This window comes from Lactuca serriola, chromosome 2, assembly GCF_051521515.1.
Source record: "Lactuca serriola cultivar US96UC23 chromosome 2, Lser_US96UC23_V15, whole genome shotgun sequence".
In the NCBI taxonomy this organism is placed as follows: domain Eukaryota; kingdom Viridiplantae; phylum Streptophyta; class Magnoliopsida; order Asterales; family Asteraceae; genus Lactuca; species Lactuca serriola.
Window position 1 is genome coordinate 238,781,139 of NC_136409.1, and position 16,800 is coordinate 238,797,938.

The 16,800-nt window shown below is 32.9% G+C and overlaps 1 long non-coding RNA gene across 3 annotated transcripts; it reads right to left on the reverse strand.

The window, feature by feature from the left end:
* Positions 1-13,556: 13,556 nt before the first annotated feature.
* LOC145088981 (uncharacterized) lies at positions 13,557-16,554 on the reverse strand. Of its 3 annotated transcripts, none has more exons than XR_013701362.1 (4): positions 16,184-16,554; positions 15,558-16,103; positions 14,338-14,741; positions 13,557-13,978 (listed from the first exon to the last, which is right to left on the reverse strand). It is a non-coding gene; the product is annotated as an uncharacterized LOC145088981 (long non-coding RNA). The 3 variants fall into 3 exon arrangements; XR_013701363.1 differs by lacking the exon at positions 13,557-13,978 and having other exon boundaries at positions 13,986-14,741; positions 15,558-15,812; positions 15,931-16,103; XR_013701361.1 differs by lacking the exon at positions 13,557-13,978 and having other exon boundaries at positions 13,986-14,741.
* Positions 16,555-16,800: the final 246 nt, after the last annotated feature.

Below are 16,800 nucleotides of genomic sequence, written 5' to 3' on the forward strand. Positions count from 1 at the left end.
TGATTACATAGTCTGTAAACAGACATATACGTATAATCATTTATTATTTTGCATCCATGGTTGTTGTTGGTACATTGAAGCGTTAGAGCGGCAAATGAGAAATGTATGACTCAGGTTAAATCTCAAGATACTTTTTTTTTAATCTCAAATGAACCGTCTCCTATATATATATATATATATATATGCTTAAGTTATTTTGTTTTTACTAACTATTGTGTGCCAGAATGCACAGATCTAAACCTCTGGATGAATAGAATCAATGATCATGATCTGAGGGTCTCTGATATTACATTAGGGCAGTATGTACCATATAATCACACAAATTTTAGCAAAAGGGTATTTTGGTCAATTAACCTATGTAACACCCATAAATTTTACGCCAAAATTTAAAACTTTTCAATCATAATTTAAAAACCAACGAGTAACTGTTTACAAAACATTTTCTATCAATATCCATCAGGGTGTCCCAAAACAAGATCATAAGGATGAGGAGCGGTACGGTCACACATTTGCCTTGCCATAATCTCCTCCTGAAGTACCTGAAACAATAAACTGCAAACTGTAAGCCCGGGGGCTTAGTGAGCTACCCCCAAAATACCAATACCACACTGAAATACCAAATCTGTAACCATAAATCAACAACATGCATACTGGGCCATTGGCCTAACTGGACCGTCCTATAGGGCCTACAGCCTACTGAATCTACACTGATCCTCCGACATGACTGGACCGCCACGTGGGCCTACAGTCTCCCCGGACCGCTAATAGGGTATGTTGGCCTTCAGCACAAAGCAGGACCGCCTCAACCCAAATCAACAAGAAAATAATCATGTGCGCATACAAACATTTACTAGCATATACAAAACATCGAACATATCTATCTCACTGATTACCACACATAGCGATCTCTCGTAACTAGAGCACTGACCTAGTAGGTCACTAATATATCAATCCTTACGGATCATAAGAACATAACATATAGTCTATCCTGATTCTGACCTAACAGATCATATCCACATGTAGCATACCATAACGATAACAACTAAAGGGCCGGCCTTGGTGCCTTAGACCCTATCGATATAGTGAGGGTAACTCACCTTGCAGATGTCGACTCGGAAGATAAACTCCAACTCTCGGGTCACTTGACACAGGCTCCACCACCTGTTATCATAGCACAAAATACTCATAAGTCCTTAACCTTATAAGGTACTCTTTATCCCACTAGTAAACCCCTAGCCAAGTTCAAAGTCCTCCGTCAAGGTCAACAGTCCATGTTGACCTTAACTCGCCAAGCACCCTCGGCTACTCGCCGAGTTCCTTGAAGCACTATCCAACTCGCCGAGTCATCGAGGTGACTCGTCGAGTTCCTCCAATTATTGATCATACTTTTAAGCCACCCGTCGAGTTTCCTTCTTGCGACTCGACGGATACATGTGCATACATATCCTGGAGAAAGATCATCCGACTCGCCGAGTTGTTCATGCAACTCGCCGAGTCTACGACAATCTTCATCGGACTCGCCGAGTTGCTCATCCAACTCGTCGAGTTCATGGCCATCTTCATACGAATCGCCGAGTTCCTTCAGCCCTTAAGCCATACAGACTCATTTAAGCCATGCAATGGCTCCAAATTACAGATCCAAGCTTCTAGAGCATGCTTTTCACGTAAAGTTGCAAACTTTACGTGTATGCATGGCTAAAAAGTCTCTTAATGGCAATTCTAAGCTCTTAATGGGGTTTCATGCACAAGGAGGGTTTCAATCACCCCCATACCCGCAACTTTATGACTCTAGGACTTAGGAAGGGTCCAGATCTGAAGTTACAACTTCAGATCTAGCCCATAGCTCCCCATATCAACTCAAAATCCATAAAACCCTAAAACTCAACCAAGAGAAAAGAGATCTAGAAGGAAAGGGAAGTAAAGATTGCAACTTGATACCTCCAGGAGATGCTAGCTGAGGTAAGTTCTGCTTCCCACACCTTCCTTGCTTCAACTCCTTTGCTCTTCAAGCTTTTCCCTCCTAGCCAACCTTCTTTACAAGGCTTAAATCACACCAAGAAGAGTACCACACGAATTAGGGTTTCACTGAGCTTCTTAAAGACTGTAAAGAGGCCAAAGGAGGCTGAGGCTCCTTTAAATAGGGTGCAAAACCCCAGGATTTAGGGTTTCATCTGCCAGCTCCTACTCGTCGAGTCCCCTCTTGGACTCGGTGAGTAGGTCACTAAACATGCGGTCCCTCCCCGCTGCTACTCGACGAGTTTGGCAACCAACTCGTCGAGTAGGACTTAAAACCAAAGAACCTTTTATTTAATCAATACCTGAAAATCGGGGCGTTACAACCTATTTTAAAAAAGGAAAATTTTGGATTTTAAGGGATCATTAACACTCCTAATTTTAAAAATCTGAATTTTTTAAATTAATTCTAATTAATTCTAAACATAATTTGCAAACATAACCGATTTTATTCCGTCATAATGGATTTTTGTTTGAATGATGTTCTTTCAGAGTTTCATTATATTAGAATATTAATGAAGAATAACAGAATTCTTGAACTCCTAGTTGAAGAATAACAACATTGTAATATTTTCATATACATTCGAACTTAAATACAAATTCATACATATTCTTATATACTAATAGCCTTATACATTTTAATATATTTATACATATTCTACAAGAATATCATAAAAAATCAGCATTCTTGAATATACAGTTAATGAATAAATACAAGTGTAATTCTTAAAAAAATAAGAACATTCTTAAACTGTGAGTGTCATCAATCTTTAGCTCATTCTTCAAATCATTCTTATCAAGTCTTCAAGCCATTCTTCGGACCATTCCTATCACAAATGCAACCAAAACTAATAATGGTTAAAAACATGTTGCTTGCAATTCCTATTAATTTATACATGCTGTCAGAATACATATAATACATTCTGGTAGAATATACAGAACACAATCTTGCATAATACATAGAATACAATCTCGCAGAATACATAGAATAAAATCTGCTAGTTATAACTTTACATGCCACTATAAATAATTAAAAGCATGTGATTTGCCATGTGCAATCGTATTTCTCTATATATAAACATTCTAAAGCATAGAATGTATAAATTCATTCTGTCAGAATTACTAGAATGTTACTTGCAATTCCTAGCATTTTATATATTCTAGAAGAATACATACAATATGATAGAATACATTCTGACAAAATACATAAAATTTGCTACTAAATCAATATTATAAAATTATGAATAGTGGAACATGTTAAGTTTAATATTATTAAAATATTAGACGGTTAGATTTTGATATTTTCCATATATTGCTTATTTTATTAGGTGATTACAAATGCTTTTGAGAAGAGTTTTCTCATTCATACAATGTTTAAGTTCTAAACTGTCTTAAATTTGTGAAAATCTCTTATAAACAGTTAATCAAATCTTCACCCTAAATTGATTAAAAAAATCAAATACCAATAACAAAGATTGATGCTACTCAGGTAATTAACAAATAAGGAGTTAACAACAACAAAAAAAACATATCAAAAGGTTTAACGAAGAAAATAAAATAAATACTATTTCAGGCAATTAACAAATAAACATACCATATGTTAGAACCAAGTAACAAAAATAACCAAGTTAGAATTATTTTTGTGTTCTTCAAGATTTTGAACATAAAATTCTCTTTGAGGCATTTCTACAAACACCTGGCGTGCAACATAGAAATCAAATTTTCTTTTAGGCCATTTCTACAACAAAGCTGCCAAATGTGAAGAAGTAAAGGTTGGAACAGAAAAAGAAAACACCCAATGTAAATGAAGAATGTAATTTACCTGTAGAAGAGGAGAATAGAATGAGATATCTGGGAAAGTCAATTAACATATACTTTCGGTGCCATTTTTTTCTCTCTGCCCATAACTTGAGTTGTTAATTTGATCAAGCTTTGATTTGGATAATTAAAGCCTTGTACTTACATGTAAAAATCGTTTGACATTGGCATGAAGGAAGCAGAAGTCGCCAATGGTGGAGAGGAAGTAAGAAGAAATCGGGTCTCTCATGTGCCTGCCGATCGAAAAAAGAAAAGAACAGAGATTATGGTTAGTGAGATGAACAACGAATTAAAAAGGATCTGTGATACTCATTTAATGATTTTCCAAATATACAACATTTATTTTTGGTTTATAAAGGTAAAATGATTAAGTTACCCTTTATTATTTAATTAATGATTTCTTTTTTCCTAAATTATGATTAGAGCATTTAGGCATACAATATTTGCTAAAAACATTTGAACCTGTCTCTCTCTCTCTCTCTCTCTCTCTCTCTATATATATATATATATATATATATATATATATATATATATATATATATCATTATATACTTATAAAGGAAGCATTTTTCCTTTCACCACATTCATTTGAAACTCCCATGTAATTTTCCTTTCACCACATTCATTTGAAACTCCCATGACTTTTCAATTTCTTTCAAATAATAATTATAATTTAGTTAATTAGGTTAAATAAATATCAAATCTAAAGTGTAATCATATATACACTAAATTTCAATATTAAAATAATATGTTTACTACTACTTATAAAGTTATATTTTTAACTTTTAACATATTATACTTGATTTATTAGTTTTAATATATTGTTGGATGTAAACTATTATCATTTTAAAGATACAATTTTGGAATAATTTGTATAAAATACTTAAATATTACATTACAGTGTCAACTTAAATATAAATTTTAGTTTAACTTATACAACTCAAATAATATTTTGTAAAGAGTCAAAAGTGATAAATTATAGTGTCTTTCTAATAATGATTATAAGTTGGTTAATAAGGTTAAATAAATATCAAATCTAAAGTGTAATGATAAATAAACTAAAGTTCAATTTTAAAATAATATATTTACTTCAATTTATAAAGTTATGTCTTTAACTTTTAACATATTATACTTAATTTATTAGATTTAATATGTTGTTATATGTACATCATTATTATATTAAAGCTACAACTTTTAAGCAGTTTTGACAAAATACTTAAATTGTTAACTTAAATATAACAATACAATTTCAACTTAAATATAAATTTCATTTCCACTTAAAAAACCAAAGAATATTTTAAAAATATATAAAAGTGATAAATTGTAGTGATAAATACAAAAACTAAATTGTAATCTGAATTAAACTAAAATATTTCCTAAAGATATTTTTATAATCGTTAAAAGTTTTCAAATAAGTAGCTTAAAATAACCTATAATAATAACAGTTAATTATAATTCTATATAAATGATTATATTGTTACCTTTAAAATCAAAAAATAATGTATGATGTTTTAAATAATTATAATGATAATATGATATATATTAAACAATAAGCAAATAAGTTTAAAAAAATTAATTAACAATAACAACAACTATAAATAACATTAAACCATATATTATATTTAATTTTATTCATATGTAACTCAATGATAGAAGTCATTCAAACGATTGAGATTATGAAGTTATAATAGATGTATATATTATCATATAATTCAAAATAATCAATATATTATATCTGTGACAACCCAAGTTGTCCCGTTACATTTCCCCGTTACCGTTAACGAAATATTCCACTGTATAAAAGTTCCGTTAATTAGAGGGCGCCAATTTAATAAACATTCCATTTGATTACATTTAGCATGCCGTTAAGTCGTGATAAAAGGAAATAAAAACACAGGACACACATTTCCATTTATTGGGAAAATGTCAAGTTTTATTATTACGACCACTAAATTGGGTGCGACCAAAAGCCCCGTTTAACGGCAGTATCGGGTAAAATTCCACTGAGCCCCGACTGTGAAACCTATATAAGGGTGAGTGGAGTCCATTGGAGACTTTTTACACTCTCTCTCTATACTCTCTCTCTAGACCCGTTTTCGCCCCGAATCCGCAACCAAACGCTTCCAAATTGTAAGTCCGCTTACCCTAGCCTATTCTAAACATATTGATTCATGTTTATGGACCAAAATTCGGACTTAGAAGCAATGGAAAAGGAGTTTACGGCCTAAGCTCTTTCTTAGGCCGTAAACACCTAAAACAAGGCCAAAAAGACCCAAACTTGTCCCTATAGGCTTGGAAATAAATTAAGGTATTAGCCTAGGAGTGTTTAAACATTAAAACACAATGATTTGAGGCATAAAAGAGAGTTTACGGCCCAAGCACATGCTTAGGCCGTAAACACCTCTAAACCTTGCAAAAAGTGCCCCAAAACACTCCCAAATCACCTTTAGGCTTCACACATAAATTAGGGACTTAGTACCTTGGGTTTAACACCATTAAACACATCAAAATGAAGGGTGAAAAGGAGTTTACGGCCCAGGTCTATACCAAGGCCGTAAACTCCCCAAATCATGCCCAAAATAATTGTTTTGCCCCCCAAATGGCCTTATACATTTACCATAAAATACTAGGAGGGGATTTAAGGGCTTAAACTCAAGGAAATGAGGGATGACTTGGAGTTTACGGCCCAAGCATTTATCTAGGCCGTAAACTCCCCAAAACCCACTCAAATGTTGGTTTTAATCCCCCAAATTAGCACCAAACTTCATAAGAAAATTCTAGAAAGGCAATAGGGGCTTTAAACTTCCCAAAACTCTAAGGATTAGAGTTTACGGCCGTAAACTCCCTTAGGAGTGGTCCCTTGGCCGTAAACTCATAGAAAGTGCCCTTAGAGGCCTCAAACCCACTCATGCCTTTTGGGAAAAGTGCTTAGAATAAATCAATAAGCAAGCTAGAAGCATAAAACACCCAAGAATATGACCTTGGGAGTTTACGGCCATAAACTCCCTTAGGTTGGGCCGTAAACTCCATGATTGGTCCATGTTAATGCTTTAAATACATTCACACACTTGATATTTGAGTTTAGCAAAGTTCCACAACTGATAGGAGACCCTTAGCACCCTTAAACGCTACCCGGGACCCCAAACACTCAACCAAAAGTGTTTTCCGCTCCTTTGAGCATGTATAATTGTTTAATTAGTATTAAATATACTAATTTTATGTGCACATATGTTATCATATGTTAAATAGGTCATTGTGTGTGTTCGAGTCCTTGCGTGACACTGAACGCCCAAACGACACTTTCGTCAGACCTACTTACACCAGGTGAGTTCATACCCCTGAATGAACATTTTAAATGTTTTTACATGTTTTATAGGGGGGAATACAAGTTAAACATGCCAGTTATCATATCAATCACATGTGATTGATAACCCGCATGCACAAGATTTTACCACTGTACACTGTTTTACCGAGTAGGACACTATAAATGACTTTCAAAAAGGGTTTTTCACTTGTTCAAGTTCTTACTTTTATTGCTTATCAAAGATCCATTTTCGAACTGATTTATAAAAGATTCCCAAAGATTTTTAAAGGTTTTCACACTTATTTTACCAAAGAATACAAATGCGATTTTCCTGAGTAATAAGGTTTTCCAAGGTTTTTCATGAATGCTTTTACTTGTTAGTTACGGCTGCTTCGCTTATACTTATTTTATACTCCTACTCTGTAGCGCTTTCACTTATACCTGAAGTCACTTATACCTGATGACGCTGATACTTATTCGACTCTCTTACTTAGTGATACGAGTCTACTTCGCTTATACTTGAGATCGACTTTACTTCACTTATACTTGATACGCTCTTACTTCACTTGTTGTCATCTCCACTTCGCGATACGCTTATACTTATTCGACACTTATTCTTCATTTGCGACCGGTCTTACTTCACTTGTTAGACACTCCTACTTCACGAGAATCACTTTTACTTGATACCCACTCAAGCATAGTTAGATGTATGTCTGTGCTTGTGTAGATGCATATAAATAATGGTTGAAGGACTTAGGAAGGTTTGTCCGCCCTATTTCCTTTTCTTCGTTGAGATGTGGTCTGGTGGGATCGGATGTCCATCCGAAGGTCGTTTGATTCATTAGTTATATACTATGTATACAAGCTTAGACATACGGGTTACTTTAGTCAATTCAGTTAAGAGTCTCTACCTCTATTTTACACTTTCATTAGAAACCCACTATTGGGAAGTCTCTACCTCTAGTTCAACACTTTCATTAGAAACCCACTATTGGGAAGTCTCTACCTCTAGTTCAGCACTTTCATTAGAAACCCACTATTGGGAAGTCTCTACCTCTAGTTCAGCACTTTCATTAGAAACCCACTATTTGGGATGCATCTTCAGGACACGGCCTTCTCCGTCGTCTAGTTGGTAACCAGAGTCTCATGTAGGGAGAGCGGACATTGTGTGTATAGATCTATACAAGATTGACACCCCCGCACCCTGACTGCTAGCTACAGTCCACGGCTCACCAAGCCAAGGGGTGACAAATGTCACATTATATAGATGCTTGTAGGGCGTCTGAAACTCTAGTCAGTATGGTTACGAGTATCCCGGGTTACCTTATAATTCATGGCTTTAAGGTAACGGTATTTCGCCGGCAATTTACACTGTATGCTGGTAACTCATTTTCAGAGTCACACTGTTTTGACCCTACAAGACGTATCTTTCATTTAATACTGTCTGAGGTCTGTCTCCTCTGTTTTGACCTTACAAGACGTATCTCTCATTTGATGCTGTCTGGGGTCTGTATCTACTGTATTCACAGAATCCACTGTATTCACTGTATTCACTGTTTTAGATCTTGCTAGACGTATCTTTCATTTGATATTGTCTGCGGTCTGTATTCACAGTTTTAGACCTTACCAGTTGTACCTTTCATTCGGTACCTTCTGGGGTCTGTGTCTCTACTTGTTAGACTGAACCAGGCGTATCATTCGATTGATACCTTCCTGGAGTCTATGGTTTCTTGCCTTAGTCAGCAGTCCTCACTGCTGAGGCATATGATATTCCCTGATGTCGTTTGCTTTCCTCAATATTCAAATTCAATATTTTGATAATGATAGCAACTTAGGGAAAACTACTTTTCACCACACATCACTGACCAGTCTTGGTAGAAGGCTGCTTTATTTAAAGAAAATATAGGATTTTCTGGAAAGGACTCTAATACACTGAAATCTCTTAAACTATTACTTTATTAAGTTATTTGAATGAAATGTCACTAAATGCTTATGAACTCACCAGCATTTGTAAAAATGATGATACTCGCTTTTCAAATAACTTGTATTCTCAGGTTAGCATTAGACAGGTACATCCCGTAGCTGTTGATGAAGATAGCTTAGTACCACGCTATATTTATTCTATTACTTGTATACTTTGAATTGTTGTAATGTAAAATTATTACTATTAATGCAATGTCTTGTTGTACTTTGATTACTATAATGCATGTGTTGTGATACTTGACATGACGTCATCCACCCCAGAACGTTTCTGCCGTTCCGGTTTTGGGGTGTGACAGATTGGTATCAGAGCATTGTTTATAGTGAGCTAAGTATATCAATTCATAAAAGATATACAGCCTATAAATACAAGGGGATACAACACTCTGACCAAGAATTATACTTTAAAATATAACCATATTTTACCAAAGTATAATAACATCCAGAATCTAAACACTCGAAAAAAAGTATCACAAGAAGAACAATAATAAAAGTCTTCGGATGTTGAACCCTACAGTCAAACCTGGGCAGTTATGTAATCGTAAGCTGGAATAAATGTAACCTGATCAACTATATTTATTCGAGATGCGATGAACGTGTGCTCGGGAGTGGTAGTGGTGTGCAACAGGTCTGAAACTTACCAATAGGGATTGTTAGAGCCAAACATAAAGTTAAAATACTATAGGAGTATTTTAGAACGCTAAAAGATCCACACTAATCCCAGAATCATAATCAGAAGATAATAATCAAACAAGAATTAAAATACCGTAGGGGTATTTTAGAATACATAAACAACCTTGCGTGAATAACTAAAAGATCCTTATTGATATACCTACAACTACAGAGGGTGTACTCCCAAGGTGATATATAATAAGGATCCCATAGGCTAAGAATGTGTGGTTTCGTTCTATCTCCTTTTCCTTGTTAGGATGTGGTTCTAGAGTAGTACCACATATTCGAAGGCCTATCGGATCTAAGCTATATATGATTTGTATACCCTGTGTAATTGTAGCAGGACTCGATATGGATCATACAGTGAAATGTTAATAATCTCTTAGGATTCTTTAGACATTTCCATTCTCGCACGAACCCTGTAGAAAACCCTATCCACTTCAGTGCTTGACAGAAGAGTTGAAGTCGACCCCGAAGAAGTTCATTGAGAAGATTTCATGTTCGGAAATAAATGAACTGGGTCGAGACTACTGAATGCACCAAGTGCCTATATTCTTTTAGGGACAGTGGTGAGAGATTCGCCTAAACTTCCGAGATTCCAGTCATCCATCATGAAGTGGTGACACCCATAGTTGGAATCAGAAGGAAGGCGGAGTAGAAATTCAATATGTCCATACGAGAAGAGAACCCTAGGAAACTACCCGTAGGAAGCCAACGCCGATTCCAGTCAAAGATACGAGGCAGACCGAGGGAGCCAGTACATGGAACCCGGGAATTGTCTTTTCCTCGTATTCGTCACGATAATTCACCCTTAAAGTAATACAATTTAGTGAGTTAGTGGTTACACTACTCACGCTATGTGTTAGGTAAATCGTCGTTTCCCATGGCCAAATGCACGATTAGGGCGGATCCCTGCACCTTTATTGAGAGTGCTTAGCCATGAGTTTTCATGAGCCTCTCTTTCCGTAGTTTCGTTCTGAACCGTTCTCAAATCTCTCCAGGCTGGAGAGTGAAACCTTCTCCAGTATAAAGGTAACTTAGTAGGAACGACTCGCATCTTATGGCCTTTTTCCGATACTCATACACCCACTTCGATTACCAGGACTACATCATAGGGATGTAGGTCGACACTCGGACAACCAACATCCAAGGCACGGGAAAAATTTATGCCTAATACGTTTAGGACAGAAATGTCCGGGGGCATTTGCCTAGTATATGAGTGTTTCTGCGCAACGCGCGGGCATTTGCCTAGTATATATATATATATATATATATATATATATATATATATATATATATATATATATATATATATATACTAATAAAAGAGTAGTCTTTTTGCCAAGTGTCATAATATTAGAACCCCTAATTAATATAATGTCACTTGTCATTCTATTAATTCTCTATTTTAAATTCATTAAACCTCCTAATTAATGTGATTGTATTTGTTAATCTATTTATTCTTTATTTTAAATTTAAATTTTAAATTTTATACTATTGTTTTCATTAGTTCACAAATAAAAAGAGTCTAATATATATGATAAATTAATTCGATATATTTATTTGAATCAATAATTATAATTTTACATAACTTTAATAGTTAGAACACAAAATTATTAATCAATTATAATCGTTAATTTAAATAAATATGTGAAATTATATCACCTTATAATTTGTATTAATTTTATTTTAATTTTTATTTCATTGTTATTAATTTATTGTAATTAACGTGAAAATTTTAAAATTTGAAATAGATAATTAATAGGTTGACAAGTGACATGCATTAATGCATTAATTAAGAGGTTTAATAGGGTGACACATGGAAAAAAAAAGAATAAAATGTGTATTAATTAGAAGTCCTAATATGATGACACATGTCAAAAGGAGATTAAAACTATTCTTTTATTAGAATAGGATATATATATATATATATATATATATATATATATATATATATATATATATATATATATATATATATATATATATATATATAGGGTTAGGTTATTTTGTTTTCACTATCTATTGTGTGCATGTATGACTTATTCTGGACCAATCATTTTAGTTATTTTAAGAAAGTAATTAATGCATATTACATGTTGAAGATATAATATGTATTAATTATATCTTCAGCATTTAATATGTATTAATTACTTTCTTAAAATAACTAAAATGATTGGTCCAGAATCAATCATACATGCACACAATAGATAGTGAAAACATTTGAACCTAAATCTATATATATATATATATATATATATATATATATATATATATATATATATATATATATATATATATATAGGAAGGTAAAAAAAATTATATACATATTTTTTAGCAAACAAACGAATTGTACCATTAGATGATTCAAAAGTAAAAATAATTCACAAGAAAAAATTTCTATAAAACACTTTCATGATTCATTTTTAAGTAAATAAAAAAATTTATTTTTATTGAAATTTTAGTGAATATAAACAAATCATTGTAAAAATGAATCATTGAAATATTTTTTGTAAATCATGTTATTTTTTATTAACCTAGTGATTCATTTGTTTTGTTCGACAAAAAAATATATCGAAAAAACTTCTTATTTTCCTACAAAAAAAATTTCTTACCGGATATATATATATATATATATATATATATATACACACACACACACACACACACACACATACACTAGCCGTTTACCCACGCCAAGCGACGGGTATGAATAGTCTCTTTCAGAAATTAGTTTCTAAAGACAATTTGATATTTTGTGCAAGTAATTTACTATACATCTAAACAATTATCAATAAGAGTTATGCTAGGTAATACAAAATCAGTAAGAAAAACTAATAAGGACTCAAGATTTTTTACAATTGTGTACGAACATGTGATTGATTGTACATTATTAATCGTGCAACACTTCTTTATACATCACATTTGATGTTGCACATTGATTTATTTTCTATATTTATCGAAATATTAAACCGTGAGTGACTTGTTTTCCCTTCAAATGAAACAGTTCCAAGTTTCTCTTCAATGATTATTTTCACGGTGGGTTGTGATTAGTTCATATATATGTCATAGTTCAAAGAACGTAGTACATATCCACTAAAGAAAATATTAATTATCTGTTTCGACTTTAGATAAATTTAACAGAACAATAATAGTAAAAATGACATTTAACTTTTGCAAAGGCTAAGTATAAAAACTTGCCTATAAAAATATATAAAATACTCCAATCACAGAAGCCATATACATTAAATATGGATAAAATGCTAAATACCTTGATTTATGTATATTTAGTTATTTTTATATGCATTTTTTCAATAAATTTAGACTAATATAAAATTTAGCCAACCAAGTATTTCAATTATTTTTAAAACACTTATTTAATAATTATATTAACATGTAATAAACCATCAAAATTTGTCCAAATTTTCTTTAAAATTTTTGCTAACTTTCTTTACAAATTTTCTTTTACAACTTTTTTTTTATTTTACAATTTATACCTTTTTTACACTTCTTATTTTATGTCCTCTCACATATTTGTTTTTATGTATGTTTTTTTTTTCTGTTTTTATAAATTAGTGTTTCTTTTATAAATTTATTTCTTAAAAACATGAAGATGGTAGAAAAAAGGTGTACAAAGTAACAAATTTTTATACTTTGTATAATAAAAATAGTGTAGGAACAAATTTCACGAGTTTAACGTCAAGTTGAATGTTTTCTAAGATGTTGTACTAAATAGTATTTATATTCATTATAAAATAGATTGCTCAAATTTTAACGTAAAATACAATTTAAATAATAAATTTAAAGCAAACAAATAGACATCTTAGTCGTAGTAGTTAAACAAAAATATCAACACAATTTTAACTTTTAACTAACTAAATCGACCTTTCGCATCCCATGAATTTCATATCATTTTCTAGTAAAATTAGAATATACCAGTTTTGGAAGGTTTTTAATAAATATTTGAACGACTAATTTTTTATGAATTTAATAACTTATTAAAACCTATTTTCAACTAAAAGATAAATTCAAACATTAATGCGATGCACCATAGAATTCTACATAAAGTAATTTAAAGGATATTACAACGAAATAAGTATGCCAAATGACGTAAACTGGTGTCACTTGCTCCTCTAAATGATCAACAACAGTATGTAGCACAAATAATGCATTTAGCAATCCAAGATTGACCTGTAAATCATGGTCCACAATTTTAACTCCTAAACACAATATAAATTTTTATTGAGCAATGGCCTGTAATCAATTTTGTCCTTGTTAATTTAGCTCCGTAAAAAGTGCATTCAATGTGAAGGAAAAATTATTTTGAGCTGAAAAATTTAAGCTTTTGAAATAAGCATTCACAATAATGTTTTATCAGGATTTCACATATGGATAATAAACAATAGTAGAGCATCCAGAAGACCAGTACATGACAAATTTAAAGGTTCATAGCCCATGTATCTGTAATCCATATTCGGTAGACATGACCACCCCAAAAATATAATATAAAAAAATTAAAAAGCATAACAGGAGAAAAATTCAGTAACTACCACTCTTCATCATCTTTTCTAATCTTTCTGTTTCCATGTGTGTTATATGAGCAAGCTTGCATTCAAATCCATGATTTTTTCTTGTTTAACAAGCTACAAAAGTAGAAAATGCAATCTGGAGTAGTCAAGTGTGATGACTCAAAATTCAACAATAATAAAGTGGACCATAAAGTCAATATGAAACATATTTTGAAATATGACAAAAATACCCTAATTCAACTTAAAGTTTGGAAAGCATCAAGAGAATGAGACTTATTAGTCCTTGAGTCGCATCATAAGTATCCATGGGAAAATCTTTCCAATTTCCTTTGTCAAGTTAGAAGGTCTCACTTTTAGTTCACTAATTCCTAACTTTAGCCATTTATAGCTTGCAGTAGCTCTTTCCTTGCCAAATAGCTCACCACCTGATAAACAACAAAAATGGCAAAACATAAATATTTTGAAAATCAGTTTTTTTAAAAGGTAAAAAGTTCAATTTCTAAATAAAAAAAATTCTAAAATCAATCAAGGAGTTAAATTTTAAAGTTTTTAAATGCTTGAAATAATAACAAACTCTTATTAAATGGTTGAAATAGAAATATACTTTCACACATGCTCTCATTAAATTAAGAGTAAATTACACGAATGGTCCATATGGTTTAGGGTAATTTGCACGTTTGGTCCCTAACTTATTTTTTTAACTCAGAAGATCCCTAATGTTTGTTTTTGTTACACGCTTGGTCCCTGTCTTACCTAAAAAGACTATTTTGCCCCTGATTTTTTAATTTATTTAAATAAACACACTCTTCACCCCACTCCCTTCACCTTACCCTACCTATCCCATCATTTTTCGATATTCAAATAATAGTCTTTTTAGGTAAGACGGGGACCAAGCGCGTAACAAAAAAAATAGAAGAGACCAAACGCGTAACAAAAACAAACAGTAGGGACCTTCCGAGTTAAAAAAGTAAATTAGGGACCAAATGTGCAAATTACCCCAAACCATAGGGACCATTCGTGTAATTTACTCTTAAATTAATGAAAAACCAACATACTTTCACACACACTCAGAAAAACTATTGGAATTAACTAATAAAATTGTTTCTTTATGTTGAAAAATAAGTAAATTAACTATTAAAAACTACTATGAAACCTAATGACTATGATTGAACCAGAATAAACCAGGGGATCGGACTACTATGAATTTAGGAATAGAATAGAGACGGAGAACTTAAACGTACAAAGTAAAGGGATAGGTTCAGTCAAATGGTAACCAACATAAGTTAAGATTCGACCATTGTTTCTGTACAGCCTTGAAATCCTCAGGTTAAGCCTCAATTTTTCCGAGCAAGTTTCCCCTTTAACAACAAAGATTTATTAAAATCCGTCAGATTAGGGTACCAAAAAAGGGAATACATAAGCAATAATCAGATGTCAATTTTACAAAGAGGAAACAGATGGGCTGTAGGTGAAACTCAGATTGTCGGTTCTTCAAGCTACACATCCGCACAGACACACAAATTTCACAATCAGAAAATTAATAGAGTAATCATGGTTGAGAAAGAGACGATAGAAGCTTTTGAGAGTAAGAGACAAAAATAGGGTTAGACTGACCGTGGTTTCCAGGTGTTATTCATCAAGGAATGAGAATCGAGTGACAGAGAGAATAGATGGTTTTAGGGTCATAACGTGTATCTAATGCTAACCAATTCAAGCCTTGCAATGGATTTTTTTTTGCCATGAACCATCTTCAAGCCATCGATTTCAATTTCAGAGATGAAGATCATCTGTTAAACACACAAACACAATCAAAATTGGGTTAATTTAGAAGCAGAATATCAATGGTAAAATATTAAAAAAAACGAACCTAGTGATCACACGGAAAACCACCACCAGCAGAGTAAAAGTAGCGGTGACAGCAGCTAGGTGTAGCGTCAATCTTCAAAATGGAGAGGAGTGGGGATGGGGTAGAGGGTTATATAATGGGGTGTAGAAGAGTAACATAAGTATAGTCATTAGGGCGGAAGAAAAGGAAACATAGTAGGGAAGTTGTTGACTTGGTTCCGGTGGCGCTTAGTGGTGGTTGTGGTAGCGGTGGTGGGTTGCGCTTAGTGATGTGGAGATGGAGTCGGAGAGAGAGTTGAGGGGTAGGAGAAGAAACAGGTGGTTATATTGAAGGGTGTGCGGTAACCCAGTTCTTCGTGAATGCGAAAGTACAAAGGAGAGAGGCGGAGGTATAGCACTATAGGGTAGAGGAAATGGCAATTATATGGGGAGTTTGTTGGACGGGATAGGAAATGGCGACCTAGTCAAAAAGCTAAGTCAAACAACGGATTATCTTCCTTGACTTTTTCAAGACCAAATAATGTTGTATGCATTAAACTATTAAACTATTGTAAATAATACGGTAAGCCTTGTACCTCTTAAAATTCAGCAAAATATGGTAAATGCTTATTAAGCTATAAAGAATATATATATATATAT